Source organism: Aquarana catesbeiana, linkage group LG07, assembly GCF_042186555.1.
Source record: "Aquarana catesbeiana isolate 2022-GZ linkage group LG07, ASM4218655v1, whole genome shotgun sequence".
In the NCBI taxonomy this organism is placed as follows: domain Eukaryota; kingdom Metazoa; phylum Chordata; class Amphibia; order Anura; family Ranidae; genus Aquarana; species Aquarana catesbeiana.
Window position 1 is genome coordinate 276,296,304 of NC_133330.1, and position 21,142 is coordinate 276,317,445.

General features: G+C 40.1%; 2 protein-coding genes across 9 annotated transcripts in view; one reads left to right on the plus strand and one right to left on the minus strand.

Moving 5' to 3' along the window:
• The window catches only part of RALGPS2 (Ral GEF with PH domain and SH3 binding motif 2), a 397,229-nt gene that overhangs the window by 76,704 nt on the left and 299,383 nt on the right, over positions 1-21,142 (minus strand). The window lies entirely within an intron of this gene.
• ANGPTL1 (angiopoietin like 1) overlaps positions 12,590-21,142 on the plus strand; it is a 49,682-nt gene continuing 41,129 nt past the window's right edge. The window contains exons 1-2 of one of the 3 annotated variants that reach the window (XM_073593377.1): positions 12,612-12,715; positions 13,580-13,765. The gene's annotated coding sequence lies outside the window, so the exon portion shown is untranslated. Of the gene's footprint in view, positions 12,716-13,502; positions 13,766-21,142 lie in introns of those variants that run through there. The other 2 variants (XM_073593378.1, XM_073593376.1) reach the window with 2 other exon arrangements.

The following is a 21,142-nucleotide window of genomic DNA, read 5'->3' on the forward strand; positions in this document are numbered from 1 at the left end:
CCGTGCGACCACTTGCAGAGCTGTAGCGCTTATGTGGCCCTTGGGGACCCTGCTGACATAAGTCAATGTTATTTCTTACAGCCCCTTTCAAATGGGCAGATTCCATTTTGATCAGCTCACAGATCCCCTGCTGATCTGAGCAGAGCGGGAGGATGACTTATTCGTGTCCACTCAGTTTCTGCAGAGCAGACATTGACAGACCCCACTCTGCTCTATGAGCTGGCCAGGAGTATACTGACTACCCTCCAATCTGATCTGCCTAAATGAAATATGACAGATCCCTTTCATTTTTTAAATTTTTTTTAGGTGGACTGGATCAGAGCCGGAGGTAGGCGGGCGTAAACGGACACAAGTCTTTCACACCCACCTGTACATAGGAATGCATGGACCTTTCGATCAAGTCTGCCTGAAAAACGGACAGGCAGATCTGATCGGATCAACCGTGTGAACGTGCACTAAGGTGCTTACTGAAGCCAGTAAAGGAAAAAAACATTCTTTACTCAGGCTATTAGTAGTTAAAATGGCTTGGTTTCTTTCACACGTCCTTACTTTTTCTGTGCTATAAAACTTTTCATGCATTTTTTCCCTCTGACCTTTTAAAATGAATCTTGACAGAAATTTCAAATGCGACACAAGTCATTTTCATGGGGGCTTCTGTGGTAGAAATTGGTAGCATTTATAAATGGGTTATAATAGATATGTTTAGAAGGTCCTAGTAAGGATCTTCTTAGAACCCAGTCAACCACTATGTGGCTTGTTTTTGCGTCAATCTGGAAATTATACAGGAGGCCCTGAATTTAAGTGCACCAATGTTTGTACTTCCAGAGGAAGGCTGCATGGAACTGTAGGACTATAGATTTTAGTCAAATTTGTAGCCACTCCAAGAAGCTGCTGATAATGGTCAGTTGAATTTTGTAAACTTAAATTAGGAGAACTCTGCAACCAGTACATTTCTTACATTTTCAGTCTGATTTTATCTGTGGCCTTTAATTGCTCTTTAAGTAAAATGGTTTAGAGGAAACCTACTTAAAAGCATGGATAAAATACATTCCAACATTGCAAAATACACTTCGAGTTAAAGTGGCTATAAAGGCAGGACCTTTTTTTTTTTTAACCTTAATTAAGGTAAAAAAACATCCTAGCAGTTGTATCGCGCCCTCACCCCCTTTATACTTACCGAGTCTCATTTCAAACCAGTACTTTGCCTGTCTGCAGTGGCGCTCTCCTCCCTCCACAAGACACAGAAGCAGCAGTAGAAGCAACTGGCTCTTGCTGCTGTCAGTCAAATTCTGTGAGGGAGGGAGAGGGTGGGCCTACGTCATGGATGCCCACAGCCCAGTTAAGGAGTGAGCCTACAGATGTGCCACTATAGGAAGCGGTTTTTTATGGGTGAGCACAAAAAAGGAGGAGTCAAAAGTGACAGCGGAGCACCCCAGAAGAGGAGGCTTGGGGCAAGCTCTGTGGTATTATTTGTATGAAGTGTATTGTTGATTATTTTTTATGAAGTAATTTAATTGTACTTGTTGCAATGACCATAAAGTATCTTCTCTATATAAAATCGCAACCAAAAATCAGTTAACGACTGACTTACAGTATATATGTACAATTACATTTATGAATTCTTTCAATGTAATATGACAGATTTGACTTTAGGTGGCCTGTGGCTCTGTAAATTGCTCCTTCTTCCTTGGAACTAAGTAAAATCTGTTTAAAAGTGGTTGAAAACTTTTTTTTCTTTTTAAATAATGAACATGTTCACTTATACCCCCTTCCTGCCCAGGCCATTTTTCAGCTTTCAGTGCTGTCACACTTTGAATGACAATTGCACGGTCATGCTACACTGTAGCCATGTGAATTTTATCATTTTCCACACACAAATAGAGCTTTCTTTTGGTGGTATTTAATCACTTCTGGGGTTTTTTTTTCCCTAAAAAAAAAAAAAAAAAAAAGACCAAAAATGTTGAGAAAAACAAAAAAAAAAAACTTAGTTTCTGTAAGTAAATTTTGTAAATAAGTAAATTCTCTCCTTCACTGATGGGCCCTGATGAGGCGGCACTTATGGGCCCTGATGAGGCGGCACTTATGGGCCCTGATGAGGCGGCACTTATGGGCCCTGATGAGGCGGCACTTATGGGCCCTGATGAGGCGGCACTTATGGGCCCTGATGAGGCGGCACTTATGGGCCCTGATGAGGCGGCACTTATGGGCCCTGATGAGGCGGCACTGATAAGGAGGCACTAATATGCCGCGATGGGCAGCACTGACGAGCATCACTAATGGCTGATTGCTGACACTCGTGGGCACCGATTTCTGGCACTTGTGAGCAAAGGTGGCCATACATTGTCAGCACTGGTGGCCACTTAATTGCAATCAGGGCACCGATGATCAGTGCCCTGAATACATCCCTAGATGTCCTCTGTGAGGAGATGCCGCTGATCGGCTCTCCTCATACTGTCATCGTGAGGCGAGGAGCGGCGATTACCGGCATTTCCGCGTTTGTGATTGGACACAGCCGGTCACATGGTTAAGGAGCTGCGGCTCTTTACAGAGATAGGGGTCACGCCGCGCCCTAGCAACACGGTGCAGCTGCTGCACTGCGCGTATGAGAGCGGTCATTCTGGGAGGCCGTCATATGACGTCCATCTAGAAAGATAGAATGGAATGAGATTCGGAACACTCGTCAGGCTTTTTATTGTCCTGTCTAATGTCATCACCGAGAGTGAAAGAAAATCCCAAATTTTGGGTCGTCACCAAAACAGGAATTGAGTAGAGATCTTCCTATGGGGTACTAGTTTTGGCAACCCTGGTAAAAACCAGGGATTTCCTCACCTTTCCTGTCTTGGCTGTAGGGCAAGAGGCAAAATCTCTCCAAATGGATACAGAAGGCACAAAAATAGACAAGCGTTATAACCCTCTATCAAAAATTTAAAAAATGTTGCCTTTAGGTCAACTTAAAGTTAAATGGTCAAGTCAGCCTCCATTCTAACGGGTGGGTTCCCTATCCCACCAAAATCAAACCAAGGCTGAAAGGTTTGGATAGACATGGTCTTTACTAAGGACAGTGTGATACATTCTATGCTCGACAGTTATAGTCCATTTCAATTCCCTTTCTGTATTTAGCCATCTCACCAACAAGCACCTTAAGTAAGCAGCTTTGCAGTCAAGTCTGATGGTTGTATACACTAACCTTTGTCCATAAACTGTTCTAATAAACGTATAGCCAGCGACGTGGGAGCCAACAAATTAAAATAAACACGTTTTTTAATATGCATTTCTAACCAGTTACTAAAAATGTGATTTTAGGAGGTACCACACTACAATCCAGATGTTATAGCTTACAGTTATGGCAAATACCAGTATTTTATGGCTTATATTTAAATGGTCTTGATAAAACTGCTACACGTGTTCGCGGTTTCTTTTTAACAGGCTCTCTGCTTGTAGTATTCAGCTGCATCAACATTTTGGTAAAGACTTTAGTATAATAAAGTATAAAAGAGCTACAGTAACTATAAAAAGGTAAAAAGTATTATTCTGCAGGTAAAGTTGTCAAAACATTATACTGCTGCTAGTACAGATCTGGGCATTTATGAGAAACTTCTCAATTGAGGTACATGTTCTACTGATGGCAGCAACGAGTCACAAGATTTATAAGCAGCTGGTTGGAGAACAAGTAGCTATAACTACTCTAACACTAATCCAAATGCAACTTCACCATGTTGTAATGACAGCCAGCCAGTGTATAAAAGCTGGCGATAGACACTTGGGGGCAATCCGATATCTGGGAACGTTGCAAAAGTCCTCCTGAATCTGAATTAACCTTATCATACAACTGGTAATGTTTAACCTAAGCGGCAGGTAATGGAAGAGGTGTTGTGTAGACATCTCAAGTGCCCACTTACCTAAGGGAAACAGACAGGGTTTTCTAACCTGTCCAATCGCTGAGCCTTGGACACCTTGTCAGTAGCTAATTTAAAGCAGAACTTCACTCTCTCAATCAACATTGATTATTTTTTTGACCTTATACTGCTAGCATTATTAAATAGATAGGAAAGTGTATTGCATTTACTGGTTTTAAACTGCTTTTTACATTTCTTCTTTCTAAGGTCATACATCCCAGAAGTCTTTGGGAGGTGAGGGGGCTTTCTCAGCTAAGTAAACCCTCCTGCATGTATGCCTGAGCTAAGGGCAGATGATTCCAGGAAGTAGACGCTACATGAATCATTTGCCCACAAGATTGCCATGGCCAGAAATGCTAGGGGGTGTTTTTCAAAGTGATCTCTCAGCAAAATAAAGCATGGAGACATGGATGGATGGAGGAGTTTGCTTTGAATATTAAAAATGAATTAAATAGTGCTTTTAGTTTGTAGTGTCAGACACAGTATAGTGTACTTTAAAGTGGTTGTAAACCCCAGACATGAAATATGAACAAAGTATATCCCTCTATAGCGGGGATATGCAATTAGCCGACCTTCAGCTGTTGCAAAACTACAAGTCCCATCATGCTTTTGCCTCTGGGTGTCATGCTTGTTGCTGTCAGTCTCTCTATGCCTCAAGGGACTTTAAGTTCTGCAACAGCTGGAGGTCCGCTAATTGCATATCCCTGCTCTATAGTGTGACTTGTTCCTAATTGAGACAAGTACCATTTATGTCTGCGAATTCAATCAGCTGTCAGAGCTCTCCTCAATGAGCCATGTAGTGTGCAATTTCAGTTCTCCAGCCCCTTTTTTTTTCCTGACGACTCCGACAAGCTGTAAAAATTCTGCCCTTTGATTGCATGTCTGCAGAGAAGCGAAGACCGCAGATAAGCAGGTACAACTTATGTAGGAGGATTTGTTTAATCTCTGTTTCTCACCTGAGGCTAGTCACTTCACTGGGTATATGTAAGGGTTAAAAAACATTTTCAAGGTATTACCATTGCCTGATCATGAAAATTCTTATACGTATCAATACATACCAAATTCCAACAACATTCAAAATATGTCATAGTATTGCTGTGTTGGGAGCAAACACATATTGGATAGGACTGGGGGGGGGTTCCATTACCCCACAGAACCCTTAGGTACTGTCTAGCAACAATTTAGCTGCAATCTATATGGCAAAAGATGCTGTTCAAACCAGCCCGATGCCAACAGATATATGGCCTCAGCCAGCGCCGCTCCAATTGCACAGATGCTTTTGCTTGGCAGGTGTAACAAGGAAAAGTGGCTTCACTGCCTTGGTGCAAATACAGTCCATCAAGGCAGTAACTAGCTTAGGAGGAAGTCTTCATCTGCAAAATATCTGGATGTATTTTTTAACATGGTGATTCACAATTCTTTTTAGTCATCAATACTACATTTTCTAAGTTTGAAGATGCATGCAGGTTAAGAGCAAAAAAGGGTGTTTTTTTTTTTACCATAGATTAAGGTCACAAAGAACACTTTAAAATTAAAAGGTATGACGAGCAAAGTGTTAAAGTGCTCTATATTTTCACAGTGAACCCAGGAGCCACAAGATGTTATGTTTGCATGGCAGGGGCCCAGCAAAAGCTGAAAAGTCACTCTGTCCATTAAAATGTGGTTAAACAACAATGGAACTATACACAAAGCATAGTTTCCTCTGAGCAATTTTCTGGCTAGCTCCTCAATCAATACATCCTTTTCTGTCGATATAAGATGATTTAAACAAATGACAAGAGATCCCAAATCACTGCAGAGAAATATAATGTATACAGTTAATCCATATATGTTTGGACACTGGCAAAATTTTCACACTTTTTAGCCCTGTATGCCACCAGAATAAAATTAAAATAAATCAATCCAAATGAATTTGAAGTGCAGACGTTCATCTTTAATTCAAGGGGTTGAACATAATTATTAAATACAAATTTTAGGAACTGCAACCATTTTTATACACAGTCCCCTCCTTTTCAGGGGCTCAAAGGTAAATGGACAAATATATACAATCATAAATAAAATGTTCATTTTTAATATTTCGTTGAGAATCCTTTAATGGCAATCACTGCCTGAAGTCTGAAACCCATGGACATTACCAAAGACTGTTTCCTCCTTTCTGATGCTTTGTCAGACTCACTGCAGCTGTCTTCAGTTGTTCTTAGTTTGTGGATCTTTCTGCCTTTAATTTTGCATTCAGCATGTGAAATGCATGCTCAATTGGACTAAAATCAGGTGACTGACTCACCTGATCACCTCTTGTGAGGTTTTGAATGGGTTTTTCTTTACCATAGAGAGGATCCTGCGATCATCCACCACTGTTGTCTTCCGCGGATGTCCAGGCCTTTTTATGTTGCTGAGCTCACTAGTACGTTCTTCTTTCCTCAGAATGTACCAAACTGTTGATTTGGCCAATCTTAATGTTGTTGCTATCTCTGATGGATTTGTTTTGTTTTTTGAAGCCTTACTATGGCCTTTTTCACTTGCATGGACAGCTTCTTTGAACGCATGATGTAGGTTCACAGCAAGAGATTCCAAATGCAAATACCACACTCCAATCAACTCCAGACCTTTTACCTGCTTAATTGGTGAATAAATAACGAAGGAGTAGCCCACACCTGGCCATGAAACAGCTTTTGATTCAATTGTCCAATTACTTTTGGTCCCTTGAAAAAAGGGGATGGCTATTAAGAAGCTGTAATTCCTAAACTTTTCCTCCGATTTGGATGTTCATACCCTCAAATTAAACCTGAGTATGCGCACTTTCAGCCCATATCCATTATATAACTATAGCTTGAATATACTTTGGTAGATATCTAAAAAAAAACAAAAATTGTGCCTGTGTCCAAATATCTACGGACCCAAATGTATATCTACATTGTGGAAATTTATTATGAAATGAATTTAAAATGAAATTTAATGTATACTTAAAACGGAGTTCCACACACTTTTTAATATGAACACAATTAGCTTCAGAACTGCCAAAAAAAAAAAAAAAAAAAAACAGCATTGGGCGTTTTTTTTTTCTCTTCCTTTACTTTCAACATTCCTGTTTGACAGAAGTCAATCATTAGATTGACTTCTGTGGAAAGGTAACAGACATGGATGAATTGGAATTCTGTCAGTCCCTGCTGAACTCAGTTGAATTTCGAGCAATCTATGCGATCAAGCATAGGCTATGCAAACTATGAATTTGTTGCTGTAGGAAGGCGGCAGAGGGTTGCTAAGGGAAAACCTGGGGATGCACTTTAAAATGTAATTGGGATTTTAGTAATGGAGTCCCAAACCCAAGTATGCAAATATGTAGTTCAAGAATGATCTATTTTGTAGTTACTGGAAAGAGGTCTTGCAGTAAGCATCCTGTAGCAGAAAAAATTTGTCGGTATCAGAGAGGTGACCTAAAAGGGGATGGAAAAATAGCAAATATAAAAAGGCAACAAAGAAACACTGACCATGGAACCCAGGGGCAAGCAAGTACCAATTATAAAGTCTAGCTATCACAATATCAGCAGGTGGGTGCAAGCAAACTACAAATACTGCACTCGTAAAGGGCAGATTAAACAAGGTACTATGAAAAAGTTCCGGAAATGCTGCAACCAAAATTATCCTATTACTGCAATGCTTTGTGGGACAGATGTGTATGGTATTATGGTCTCAATGGGTCGGTACGAGGTTTGATGTGGTTTTTGGCAGCTCTGTCATGCAGCATGTAAAATTACGCTTATGAAAATATATTTATCCACAACTATTGTTCCTAACCCAAGGAATGTCAGCAGACCCACAAACATAGTTGTGTATATACCCTTCACAGTCAGAAGAGTCTGGCAGTGACCTCACATTTAACTGAAAATCACTCAAAAACAATCAGCTTCATAATAAATAATGGGAAAGTAATCGTGTGCCCCTTTCCAACAAACCATTACAATAGTGGCACTGATATGCAACATGAGCCTTGGATTAAATGAATGAATTCCTGGAATTTGAATAGTACATTGTTTTATTTATGTAGATGAAGTACCAATTACAAAAAAAATATATAACTTTCTCAACATGTTAATGCAATTTTAAAAGTAAATTTTAAATCTTTAAATCTACAGCTTTCTTTAAAAGAAGACCTGCTGATGCTGCCAAGAAGATCCCCGTGTTCCAATTGCTATCTTGGGTTGTCACCTTGTCGCATGCGATTATGATGGAGACTATGAGCATGTGGATGCTCAACGCACAGACATGTTTCAGTGTTGTCACAACCAGGAAACCCATCCTGAGAGTGCCACTGGAGCTGTGCTGACATGAAGAGTATAGCCTCGCTAGTAAGCATCAATATTGAAAACAATTCAAGAATTAAATGGAATGTGTGTGTGTGTGTGTGTGTGTGTGTGTGTGTGTGTATATATATATACACACATATACACATACACACACACAGACACACAGTGTATCTTGCAAGAGTGAGTATACCCCTCACATTCTTCTAAATATTTTATTATACCTTTTCTTGTGACAACACTGAAGAAATTACACTTTGCTACAATGTAAAGTAGTGAGTGCTTGTAAATGATCTCAATACTTCTACCGGTAATCCTGGACCAAAAGAAAAACGCAGGTCATACGAAGCTGGTTTCAAACTTAAGGTTGTGTTAAGAGCAGAAGAAAGCAACAACAGTACTGCAAGTAGCGAATTTTGTGTTGGAGAAAAACAAGTGAGGGACGGGCGAAAAATGAAAGCTGACTTGGAAAAGATTCCAAAGGATAAAAAAGGTTGACGTGGTTTAACAACTTCATATGAGGCTCTAGAGACTGAATTGCATAAATGGGTTATGGAGTGTCGTCAAAATGGTTACTGCGTAACACGCATGGGAATTCGCTTACGTGCCCTTCAAATGGCCAAAGCACCAGGCATTGAAAATTTTGTTGCGTCAGCAGGATGGTGTACCAGCTTCATGAATAGGTTTGGCCTATGTTTGTGGCAAAGAACAAAGATTTCACAGAAGTTGCCAAAAGACCTTGATAAAAAAAGTGATGTCATTCCATTCATCATAAAACAAAGAAGGATCCATAACTGTGACCTGGGAGATATTGGAAATATGGATGAAACACCTATGACCTTTGATCTTCCAAGCAACAGAACTGTGTCAAGTTTGGAAGCCAAAACTATTTCTCTCAGAACCACAGGAAATGAAAAAAAAAAAAAAAAAACATTTCACAGTTGTTCTGTCATGTTTGGCTAATGGAACTAAGCTACGGCCTGTCATTTTTAAAAGAAAGACCTGGCCTAAAAAGGTCAAATTCCCACCACGAATTACAGCGCGCGCACATATTAAAGGCTGGATGAATGAAGACGGAACAAAAAAATGGCTGGAAGAAATTTGGAACGGACGACCAGGAGCAGCCTTAAAGTAAAAACCATCATTGCTAGTTTGGGATATGTTCAGAGCCCACACATCTGATGACTTAAAAAAATTGGCAATATCTTCTCAAGTTACTTTGGCCATTATTCCAGGTGGGCTTACATCTGTATTGCAGCCGCTTGATGTGTGTTTAAATAAACCTTTCAAAGACCGTGTGCGAAAGATGTGGTATGAATGGATGTCATCTGGTCAAGCCCGACTGACAAAAGGTGGAAATCTGATGAAGCCCGACATAGAATTGATAGCAACGTAGGTTTGTGATGCATGGGAAGAGATTCCGGAGGACATGGTGCAACGCGCCTTCAAGAAATGTGGCATTAGTAATGTTATGGATGGCAGTGAAGACAGCGCTTTGTTTGAGAATGACAGCAGTGACGGTGATGACGACAATGTCTATGCTGATAACCTCACACCAGCTAATGCTGAAGCTCTGTTTGGACATACAGATGATGAGGAGGAATCCAGTTTTGAAGGATTTTAACTCTTGTGTTTTAGCTTGGTTGCTGATTGAGCTAAGGTTTTTGTACTTTTAAAGTTATTGTTGATACCATTTAGTTTTTATTGACCCTCTTTTCCACTTACAGAGCTAGTTTACTGTTTTTCTTTGAAATAAATATTCAAAAACATTATCCGTGTCTATTTTTATTTTTGAAATGTACCGGTAGCTGCTGCATTTCCCACCCTAGTCTTATACTCGAGTCAATAAGTTTTTCCAATTTTTTGTGGTAAAATTATATTCGGGTCGTCCTATACTCAAGTATATATGGTAAGATTCTCCCATTTAGAAGAATGTATTGCTCTCATGGTTCAGAGATGCAGGATCTCCTAGTCTATGGATAGTGTAGGACCCACTAATAATGGGGTACTTTGACGCAGTAAGTGGGCTTAGCACCATATAGCAATATGGTGTGACCAAATCCCCATATTTTTTGATGATGTTTTTTGAAAATGTTTAGGTGTTTTTAAACTATCCTTGCTGGAGGTAAATGTCTTTTTTGCATGTGTGTGCTGTAATATTTTCTTCTTTTGTTGCACATAAACTAACTAGCTTTACTGCTTCCTCCTATTACACACCAGCCCTGCAGGTAATGGGACTACAAGAGGTGGATACTAGGTCAAATTCAGGTACTTACCCTGCTTGTATATAATTATAACATAAAAAAGGAAATTTAAAAGCCAGACATGCTTCTACCTTTTGCACTTAAAAAAAAAAAAAAAAAAATAAAAAAGCGTTGGTGTTTGCAATGGAGCCTGCAAGACATTTAAATAGCACTGGACCTTCAGTAATGAGGCTGAAGGAAGTATCAATGGACTACAAGGACTACAAGTGCAGTTGCTTTACAAGATCACTGTGAATGGATGATGCAGTTGAATAAGCAGAGCCAATGACAGGAGCCTGCAAATAACCCCACGATTCAGTAAGGGGGAGGGTGATTTGGAAGTAGAGTCCTGTGGTGTGTACCATGGTAGATAGGTGGACTTCACTTTTAATGATGTATCAATGATTGCAGAGCTGCATTAATAAGATGTCTTTTATATCCGATTAGAGTTCACTTTTAATTCTCTGGGAACCAACGTCTCACCCTGTAGCACAGTATACAATTGAAAAAGACAGAAGCTTAGAATCCATGAACTGCTCAGGTCCTGGGTTATTTTCCCATTAGGGAACCCATCTGTATGAAGTTCATTACTTCCAACTGTGTGTGCTATGTTTTCTCCCACAATCCAAAAACTTACTGGTAGGTCAATTACTTTACGACTAATATGGCCATAGCATGTGCATGACTGTAGGTGTAATCAAACTAGGTTCCTTTGGCAGCAGAGCATGATGCAGGGGGTTCACTGTATTCTATAAAGTGTTGTGCAATATACAGTATGCTACAGGGCATATTTAATACTCTAGATCAGGGGTCTCCAAACTATGGCCCTCCAGTTGTTCAGGAACCACAATTTGCCATGTCTGTGAATGTCAGAGTTTTACAATGTCTTATGGGACGTGGAGTTCCACAACAGCTGGAGGGCTGTAGTTTGGAGATCCCTGCTCTAGATCACAGGTGGCAAACATAAGGCCCGCGGGCGGAATCCGGCCCACTAGGGCTTGTCATGTACAGTTTCCGCCGGCCATCACCTCCTTTTCATACCATCTGCTTTATGCTGTCACAGTCTTCTGGACAGCAGGTGTAAACACTTCCAGCTCTCTCCTTTGTCTTCTCAGCAGCGCCAGCTCTGTGTGTAGCTGTGTGCATGCGTAGTCGGTCCAGGATAGCCTATCAGCGGCAGAGGTACCTGACAGCTCTGGCAGCTGCATTCTCCATCCAGCGGGCTTGATCCTGACTGAAGGCAGGCTTTTGAGAGCTTGCTGTACCCAATAGTGGCCATGAAGACAGGCAGCATTTCAAAGGGCATCTTACAGCATACATCTTACATGCGAGTGCAATTACTTTTAGAGCTTGGCCAGGTAGGAGAGAGTAGAGATGTGAGGTTTACTTTGGGGAAGGTGGTGAGGGCTGTCCAGACAGATGCAAAGGTGGGGGGATGGGTTCAAAGTGGTGGGTGCAGAGGCCCTGCACTCTGTACGCAGCGCACTCCAAATACAACAAGCCCTTTCAGGGCAACCATACTGCTGATGTAGCCCGCGATCAAGATGAGTTTGACACCCCTGCTCTAGATTTAAAATGGTTATTTTGTTAGTCTATGTACTTCAGTGGACATGAGATATATATATATATATTTTTTTTTTTACCACACAGCAATAGACAGTGCTACATGGTCATCTGACAAACCTGTCATTCATAATAGAAATACAAATGGCAACATTAGCTCCATGAATACCAAGAATAGAAGACAACTCACAAATAGCTCTGCTGGAAACTTTTACAGCCAACATACTAAAGCATCAACTACTAATGTTATAATTAGGGCTGCACACAGCAGACAGTAGTTGACAAGGGTATGCAATGAAGCAGGTACAGCCCATAGCAAATAGATTCCAGATTTTTTTTTTCATTAGAGTGGGCTACCAAATTAAAGCAAGAAGTTGACTGGATGGTTTGAGCAAGTACTCAGACTTTCCCTAATCTCTACCTTTAAATTTAACACCTAGCTAAAATTTAATATATCCAGTATATAAATAAAATTTAGGTAATTCAAATGAAAAAGGGTTTATGCATTTGTTAACTTTTTCTTTCAACCTCCATAAAGAAGTGTAAGAAAAAAGACCAGAGAGATCCCAGCATGGTCCGAATCTCAGATTACATAGACTTCAATGAGGAGGCACATTACATAAGACTTGTATCCCTCCCTGTCTAAACAAGGATATAACACAGAGCATACGCGGCTAAAAACAGTCCCGGGAAAAGAGAAAGCGGCACTGAGGTAAGTCAATTGTTCCTTATTAAATGGGCACATTTTATCTCGCCCACAGGAAATCTGCGGGTGTACACGAAGGAGCTTAATAAACACTGGTAGGTTTAAGTTCAGACACCACAGACCTAACTACAGCCACATGTGCTGAGCAGCACTCCTGATACTGAGAGCCAGCAGGACCATGCGACACTGTGGGAGCTTTCAGGAGAAGGATTACCCATTACTCAATCGAATGAAAGTGCCAACAAATACCAGCTACAAGACTACACACACAGAAATACTTGGATTTTGATTTGGGAGATTTGCCAGATGTACAATAATATCCAAGATACATTGATGTGTGCTCAGGAATGAAACCTTATATTTGTACTAATGCCTTTTAAGTGGCCCCAAAAGTCTAACAAAAAGTGCCAATCAAGGCAAATTAGAGCCAATATATTATCTCTCTCAAATACTGGAATTGAAAACACTGTAAATAAGGATGAAAGTCTGGTGCGTTTAAGAAAGGATTTTTGTCTGTGGGGTATTAATAGTTAACAGAAGATAAGCCCTCTTAACAAAATGCTGATAAGTGGCAACAACATCCCAGGCACTCTCTTCCAAGGAACCAAAACTCCCTACCATGGAGGAGCTCAAAGGTCCCATGGTTCTCAATACTCCACACTCAACCTGGAGTTCTAAGTTCACAATCCAGTGATGAACAAAAAAGGCTTAGTAGAGTGAAATTAAATTTGTTTTTACTTGTTTGCATGTGCACTGGACTTGAAGAATGCCAGCTGGCTGAGTTACCAGAGCCTATGACAGCAAAGGCATTCCCTTCACTTCCAGCACCAGCACTCCAGCTGCAATGAACTGCTTTGTATTTTCTCCCAGGACTCTGCAGGGGAGTCATCATCGGAATACTCTGCATTCAAACTCAATCTCGTGCTTACAGAGGAAGCAAGATGCAGCCGAGAGCTGAAGAATTCTGATCTAAACCTGGCTCAAATCTTTCACCTCATTTCTACTACTACTCTACAGAACACGGAGGCAAAACAGACCTAGGCTGTCTTGAAAAAGGTTTGTTGCATGCAATTGTTATATGTCTTTCTAACACTAAATGTTTAGAAAAGGAGAAGAAAATCCGTTGAAAAAAGCCTTGGATATTTAGCGCACAAGCACATCTGGAATCTGTTAACCCGTTCTATGACAGCAAGAACCTGGGTCTGCCAGAGCGCAGCTTAGCAATAGAAGAACTGAGAAGGAAAATGAAATAGGAATCACACATACAGTAAGCAGTACAAAAATCATGTGAACTTGGATACTACCAAATAGAAGTAAGGTTATTAGCATTTAGTATATGGGTGGGTATATGCTTAATGAGCCTTTATGCATATCTAGTATTGGTCATTAAAATCTGCCTGATAAGTTAGACTTTTCTATTTATTTTATACATCTACTGTGGTCCATATTTCTCTTATATTAAGGTTTAAGGCTGCTTTCACACTGATCCACGGCAAAAAGTCACATTGCTTTCAATTGGAAGATGCGTTTTTTTTTTTTTTTTTTTTAACTCCCCAAACATACTCCAAAAATGCCGCAAGCAGGATTTTTTTCACTGCAACTGAAGCGCACCACCCCAGTGTGAACACATTTATTGAAGGAAAGCATTTTTCTTTTCAGGCGATTTTTTTTTTTTACGCAAAAGCACTGGAAAAACTTTGTGAAAACAGTATAGAATCATGACAGCCTGCATAAACTGAGCTACTTCAAAGGCCTTGCTCTTATGGTTTGTATGGCCAAAATGTCTGTATTGTAATACATTACCTGTGTTTGTTGAGTACAAAGATATGGTAAAGGATTGCAGTTTTGCTGTTGCAGAAATAGAAGAGCTAGGTAGCAGGCAGTGCTGCTTGAATACTGGGATTTTGTAGTTCTATAACAGCTTGATAATCAACAGCTACCTACTTCTAATCCATACTATGTTCCCCTTCTGCACTACCAGTATATTGGGCTATTTAGAACTCTACAAGTTACAGTCCAGCTCTATTCATAAACCTCCCAAGTATCTTCCTGAACTCTTCTTGGCTTGCACAGTTACCAGCAGTAAAGGTAACCTATATACTACGGCACAGACTTTACAGAGGTTGCAAGGCATTCAACATTAATAAACGTAATTTTATAAAGACACTGAATCGAAAACATGATAAACTACAGATAAATATTACAATATTGAAATCAAGTATGAAATATAAAAGAAAGGGTATAAAAAGAATAAAAGGATGGATGTTAGAGCAACACTTAACAGCAACTTCCAATGCGATTCATAACTAGTTAAGTAGGCGCAGCCCAAATGCAATTATTTAAGAAACATTTTACGGTTTAATTCCATAATGTGCTGCAAAGGAAAAGGGTGAAGTGCACACTGCACAACAATTACGGAACTTAGACGAGATGAAAGTGAATTTTGATTGGTGTTACAGAATTACAATGATAAAAAACGCTTTCTAGCTAAAAAAATTATATTCATATGTCACAGTCTGGAGTACAAAAATACTATAGTGAGATCTGTTTATTTAGGTATTCCCTGGCATGTGTATTAGAACTGATTTGATTCCCTGTAGATATACACAGACAGAGAGCTTCTGTTACTGCTATGGTGGTCACAAAGAGCCCCCTCTGCTGTGCCACCTGTCAGTCAATCCTTGGACTACATGCTCTCTTTATGCTTGTCACGTCCAAGTGACACTTTTCATAACCTACCTAAACATAACATTTAAAAGTGGAGCTGTCATCACTGACAGAAACCCACACTGGTTTATTTTACAGATCAAACATAATATGTAGCAAGGTTTTAAAAAAATATTGAATTTACAACAGGTCAGGAAGCCTTAAAGTCAACCACGGCTGTAGTAAATGGCTAGAAAAGTACTGCTGGAAAAAAAACGTAACCTAAAGTGGAATGATGGGCAAAATCAAAATTGACATGATATGATGCAGTCCTCCAACAGCATTAACACAGCAGTCTATGCGTCCCTCCTGTAAATGTTTTATAACTTGTTGATCCAGCTCGTAAGTCTGTTATTTTACAACTTCTTTTAAAGGAGGTATACACCCAAAGCTCATTTGTTCTGCAATCCTGTGACCCATTTTTAGCCAACAGAACGCTGAAGCACGCTATCGGTTGACGTCACAAAGCCTGTCCTGGCTGGATAACGATTGCGACCCGACCATATGGTCGAGATCCACCCAGGAGCCCATCACCTGACTCAGCTTTCTGAGAGCCTAAGCCAGCCACACCCACCCCCTCCACAGCCCAGTACTCCAGTAAACACACAGGGATTGGTGGGGGGGCAGAGCAGGTGATTGACAGTCACCAGCTCTCTGCTCACGGAGCTCTGAGAACCGAGCGGTCAGTGGTGCTGGATCGATCGGTTCTCAGTCAGAGCTGGCGGGGGACAAATGCAGCATCCAACTAGGTACAATTTTATATATATATATATATATATATATATATATATATATATATATATAAAATTCTCTTAACAGACCAAACTGTCCAGCAAAAGTGTTAGAAGGCTGAGGAAAAAAACATTCAACAATGGCAGGGGTACGTACAATGGTCAGCTTGTTATTTTGTTAAAACCTTTATCCCCAAAGTCTCTGTGAATGCATAAAAAGGGTTCGCTGTAAATACCCACCCATAAGTCTAGGTTCAAAACTGTGCGTTTGTTGCCGTGCACGTTTGCGCGGGCACAGCAGCCCATTCATTTCCTGCAGGAAACGATCCCCTGAAACCGCAACTGCCTGGAAACCACATGGTGCCAAAACACATTATGCATTTCCAGGCATGGGAAAATGTGCCATTTTTCTGAAGCGTGGGGTGCCAGAAAATTAATTGCAGTGTGTTTTGGCTGCAGATGTGGATATGCATGCAATTTACACATATTCCCACACTTGCAATAGTGTGAACCTAGACTAAAGGCTCGTACACACTATAAGAAAATCGGGCAAACATTTTTGTCCAAAGAATTTTCGTACAATTTTCGTATAGTGTGTACACAACTTTCGACAGCCGATTCCAAATTTTCGCATGAAAATTCCCGAAGGGACAAACTCCAAAATTTTTCTTGTACGGGAACAGAACAAACGATTTTCATTTAATGTGTACCGTTTTCGTACAAAAAAAAAAAAAAAAAAAAAAAAATCAGATGAGAATGCTTGGCATGATCAGAAAAGATCGATATGCTGGATCGTTGAGAAAAATCGGACAAACGTTTGCCCGATTTTATTATAGTGTGAAAAAGGTCTGTTGGTGGTAATGTGACACTATTCAACCTTGGTCTTTCATTTCATCTTAATGGATGAGATCTCTGACTGATGTGTAATGGCTGAGATCTCCGATTGGTGTGTTCTGGCGGAGGGGCCACCACGCCCCCCCCAATGTCGGAACACAACAGCTCAGGTGAGATCACTGTAATAACGTCAGATCATTAGTAGAGCAGCTCACACCAGAGCTGACAGGAATTGTGTTCAACCCGCTGGGTTTACTGTAAAAAAATGAATAGTTTGTACCAGGCTTTAGAGAGCTTTCTAAACAATTACTTATGAGTTAAAAGAGCCAATATGTTGATTTTAGGGCTACCCCTTGTACCTACTGAAGTACCGCTACGATTACCCCTAAGAGTACAAGGGCCACACGTGTAGAACTACAACAGGCAGGTTGTGCTCCCTATATGCAATTCTAAGTTCAATTTTCAATCTTCCATGTTATACCAAATACTGACACAATGAGAAAAGTATCAAAGATGATAAAAATATATTTTAACATTTCACACCCACACATCAGGAATACCGGCACAGACAAAAGCACATACCTGCAACATTAAGAAAAAGTAATAAAAAAAAAAAATTCAGTGCCTGAACTTTAAGATCTTCAGGTCTACCAAATATCCAAGCTGCAGCTACACCATCAAGCTGTAACCCAATAAAGTAATCTATTTATGCCATATGGAAGCAATTGAAGCGCTGACACACAGTAAGAATACATGAAACAAGAGGGTGTTCTCTTGTTTTGTGTATATACAGCAATTTCTGTATCTGTGAGCATGAATCCAGGTTAAGTTACTATAACAGAGGGGAGGAGATACTGAGCATGACAACAGGATAGCCAAGAGAGGATACAATGGAAACAGATGCAGAGCTGGGTTCACATCAAAGAAAAAAACCCATAATCCACCTCTGCAATAATGGTCACCTAACAGAGAGATGAATATAAATCAGTTTTAGTATGTGCTTGTGATGTAAAAAGAGGCAGGAAATTACGTTTATGTCGAAAAATGCATATCCTACGTTTTCACATCTTGTAAGAAGAAAACAGAAAAAAACTGGAAAAAAAGGGAAAATTCTGAAGCATAAGATCACAATTATCAAAAGTTTTAAAACCCTTCATAAGAGAAAGGCTTTTCTTGGTGCTCAAAAAAAAAAAAAATTGTATATAGAAAGTCTGAAGCTCGTGTTCCATGGATGGTTATTCAGCTGTGACTAAAAGCTTTTGTAGCTTGTAAAATTCCCTGAAACTGATGTTCTTTTAGGCCCTATAAAAGGGAAGGGTCAATAATAAGGGTAGAAACCCAGGAGTTTATATTAGGAACAAGGAATAATTGAAAAAAAAAAAAAAAAATCAACTTTTAACTAATGCAAATCAAACAATCAAGTTAAAACTTTAAAGCAAAATAAAAAGTATATATATTTTTTTATTATATATAAATATATGAAGCAGGCCAATCTAGGACTGTATATAGGGGTTATACTGCTGTGGTGGGCACATGTAGTTCATGAAACCCCTTTCATGCTCACCCACTAAAAGCCACGTTATGTGCCCGAGTGTTTTACTGCAAGCTGCATGCAGTTTTCATTACATGCAATTAACCAGAACATGGCTCAATCCACCAGTCAACAGCCTACTCAGTAGGCTATTAACTGAACTGCATAAAATGTTGTAACTGTATTGAGCAACTGGTTTCTTCTTCAGTTCTACTTCTGGATTTACTAACATACAAAGATGATGCCCAGGACCAAGAGCCCCTGATGGCCGATATATCTACCTCAAGGTCAGGGCAGTCCCTACAATGAGGCATAGTGAACTCTGTCCATGGTAGTATCCTTTTGAGGGAGGCATGAGACAAACCTTGCCCAAGAGTCACTTTTTCCCCACATCCTTAAAGTGGATGTAAACCCCCAAAATTTAATTTTAATTAAGACTCATATCTGTTACAGCATGGGATGTCATTTCATCTGTGCCCAGTCTTGCCACAAAGAGTTAATCCAGCTCTGAGCAATCCTCTTATCTTTCTTCAGTAAGATAAAAAAACAGACACACATAAATAGGTGTCTGTTCTTCCCCCTTGCTGTGACAGGTGATTTCCTTATCTCAAGCACAAGTGTGAGAGAGGCATTCTGTGTACCCTTTAGTCTCCAGCTCTCCCAGGATTGGTTGCTCCACACTTCAGCATGATTGGACATGCTGAAGCCATGTGGTGACTTTCCTGGGTTTTGACTGGATGTTAGTGATCATGGGGCATAATCCACAAGACCAGCAGAAATTCAGTGTAAGAAATATCAATGCCTGGCCAAGGGGAGTGTAGAGGTGTGCGGGGAGTCTACTGACATCACGACTCCACCCACCGCGCCCTGGACAACAGACCTGCCCAGAGAATCAGGAGTATTGCAGGGCTCCAAACAGCTAAAGGGTAGATATTTGACAAGTAAGGAGGCATGTATATCCTTATAGATAAGCACTATGGTAGTAATTTAGAAATGATGAGTGGGTTTACATCCACTTTAATGGGACCTTAATGTGCCCAAGCAAGAAAGGCTAAGATAGAAGGTGTGAATGACTGGGCACTGGAGACGTAATGCTCTTAGCCCTCAGTTGTAAATAAAGTGGCATAAAGTAACTGCTCTTTATTGGCCTTCTGCGTGAATAATGTCTGCTCCTACTGGCCTTCTGCGTGAATAAAGTCTACTCTTACTGGCCTTCTGCGTGAATAAAGTCTGCTCTTACTAGGGACTACAGGTCTTGTTTTACCGGGGTAACAAATATCTCAGGGAAAAACTACAGTAGGTTCCCATTTTGCACAGAATTTGTTTTCTGCAATTTTAAAAATAGTCTTGCTAGGGATTGGCCCCACAGTTAACATAAAATACACTGCCTGTTTAAAATTACATCAACTAAACTGGCAACAGTAGGAAATGGATGGTGGTATGTGATGATGTGCATGACACGGGTCTGTTGATGCCACATACCCTGACACTGCAACATGTGCCTGGTGTGTGTGTGATCTGCAGCAGAGCGACTGATGGCTACTTGGCACAATTATTCTATACAAATGTAGTGTAAGGGCCTACCTAACTGAACATAAAATTAGTGGAGTGTTTAGTTAGGCTCTTTTATTGCATAGTTTTCAAAAAATCTAAAGGAAATGGTACAATTTCTGTACAATTAGACTTTAAAAGTATGTGGTCTGCCTAAGCTTTAGTGAATTTGTTCATCACTGCACCATTCCGAATGGCACAGCTCATGCTTGCTGTGCTGTACACCTGCACTGTTTCATGCTGACAGGCATTGGCCATGTAATGGTATCACACCTATTTGATGATATGAGGTGTGGAAGGTATCCATTACATGACAGGTCCCATAATTCACTAGGATTGAGCTAGAGTTGTAATTAGTTACATTGGAATGCAGCTAAAGCATTAACTATTATGAGCAATCAAAAAATATTGTTGAAATGAAATTTGAATTACACTGGCACTTCCAAGAACACGAACCTGGCGTAATTCAAGAACCCCTAGTATAACTTGGCATTAACAAAACAAGCAAAAATGTGTTTGGTACCCAACACACACACAAAGCAAAATAAAACCTAAAATGTATCAGAAACAGACCTCTATTTCAAGTATGTTGTACCTGCATAGCACATTCTTGTTTATATAATAATATAAACTTGGAATTGATGACTTAATACTCTGGAGAATTTCTTCAGGGGAAACATGTTGGCACACAGAGAAGCTTCCATGTCTCGAGTCAGAGCTCTAGCCAAACAATACAAGCAACGTGTGCTGCAGAATTCAGGAGCAATCAAGAAGCAGTACTGGGCTGGTCTGAGTCTCACAGATGTTTACAGCTATAAAATTTGCGACCCCTTGTCTAGTGCCAAGAGTTTATCCAAAAGACTTTCTGGATGAGGATCCAAAAATTGAATCTCTCTGCAGCATATTTTCATCTATTCTGGCTGTCTGACAACCTGAAAAGTTTTCAGTCCATAGATCCAAGTATGAAATTATTTTCAAGGATGTAGAGTGAATGTTAGTGTGATGGGCCATACATCTGCATCACTGCACTTATGCTTCCCTATGTACACTATGTAACCATTCATTTTAGGTTGTCTATAG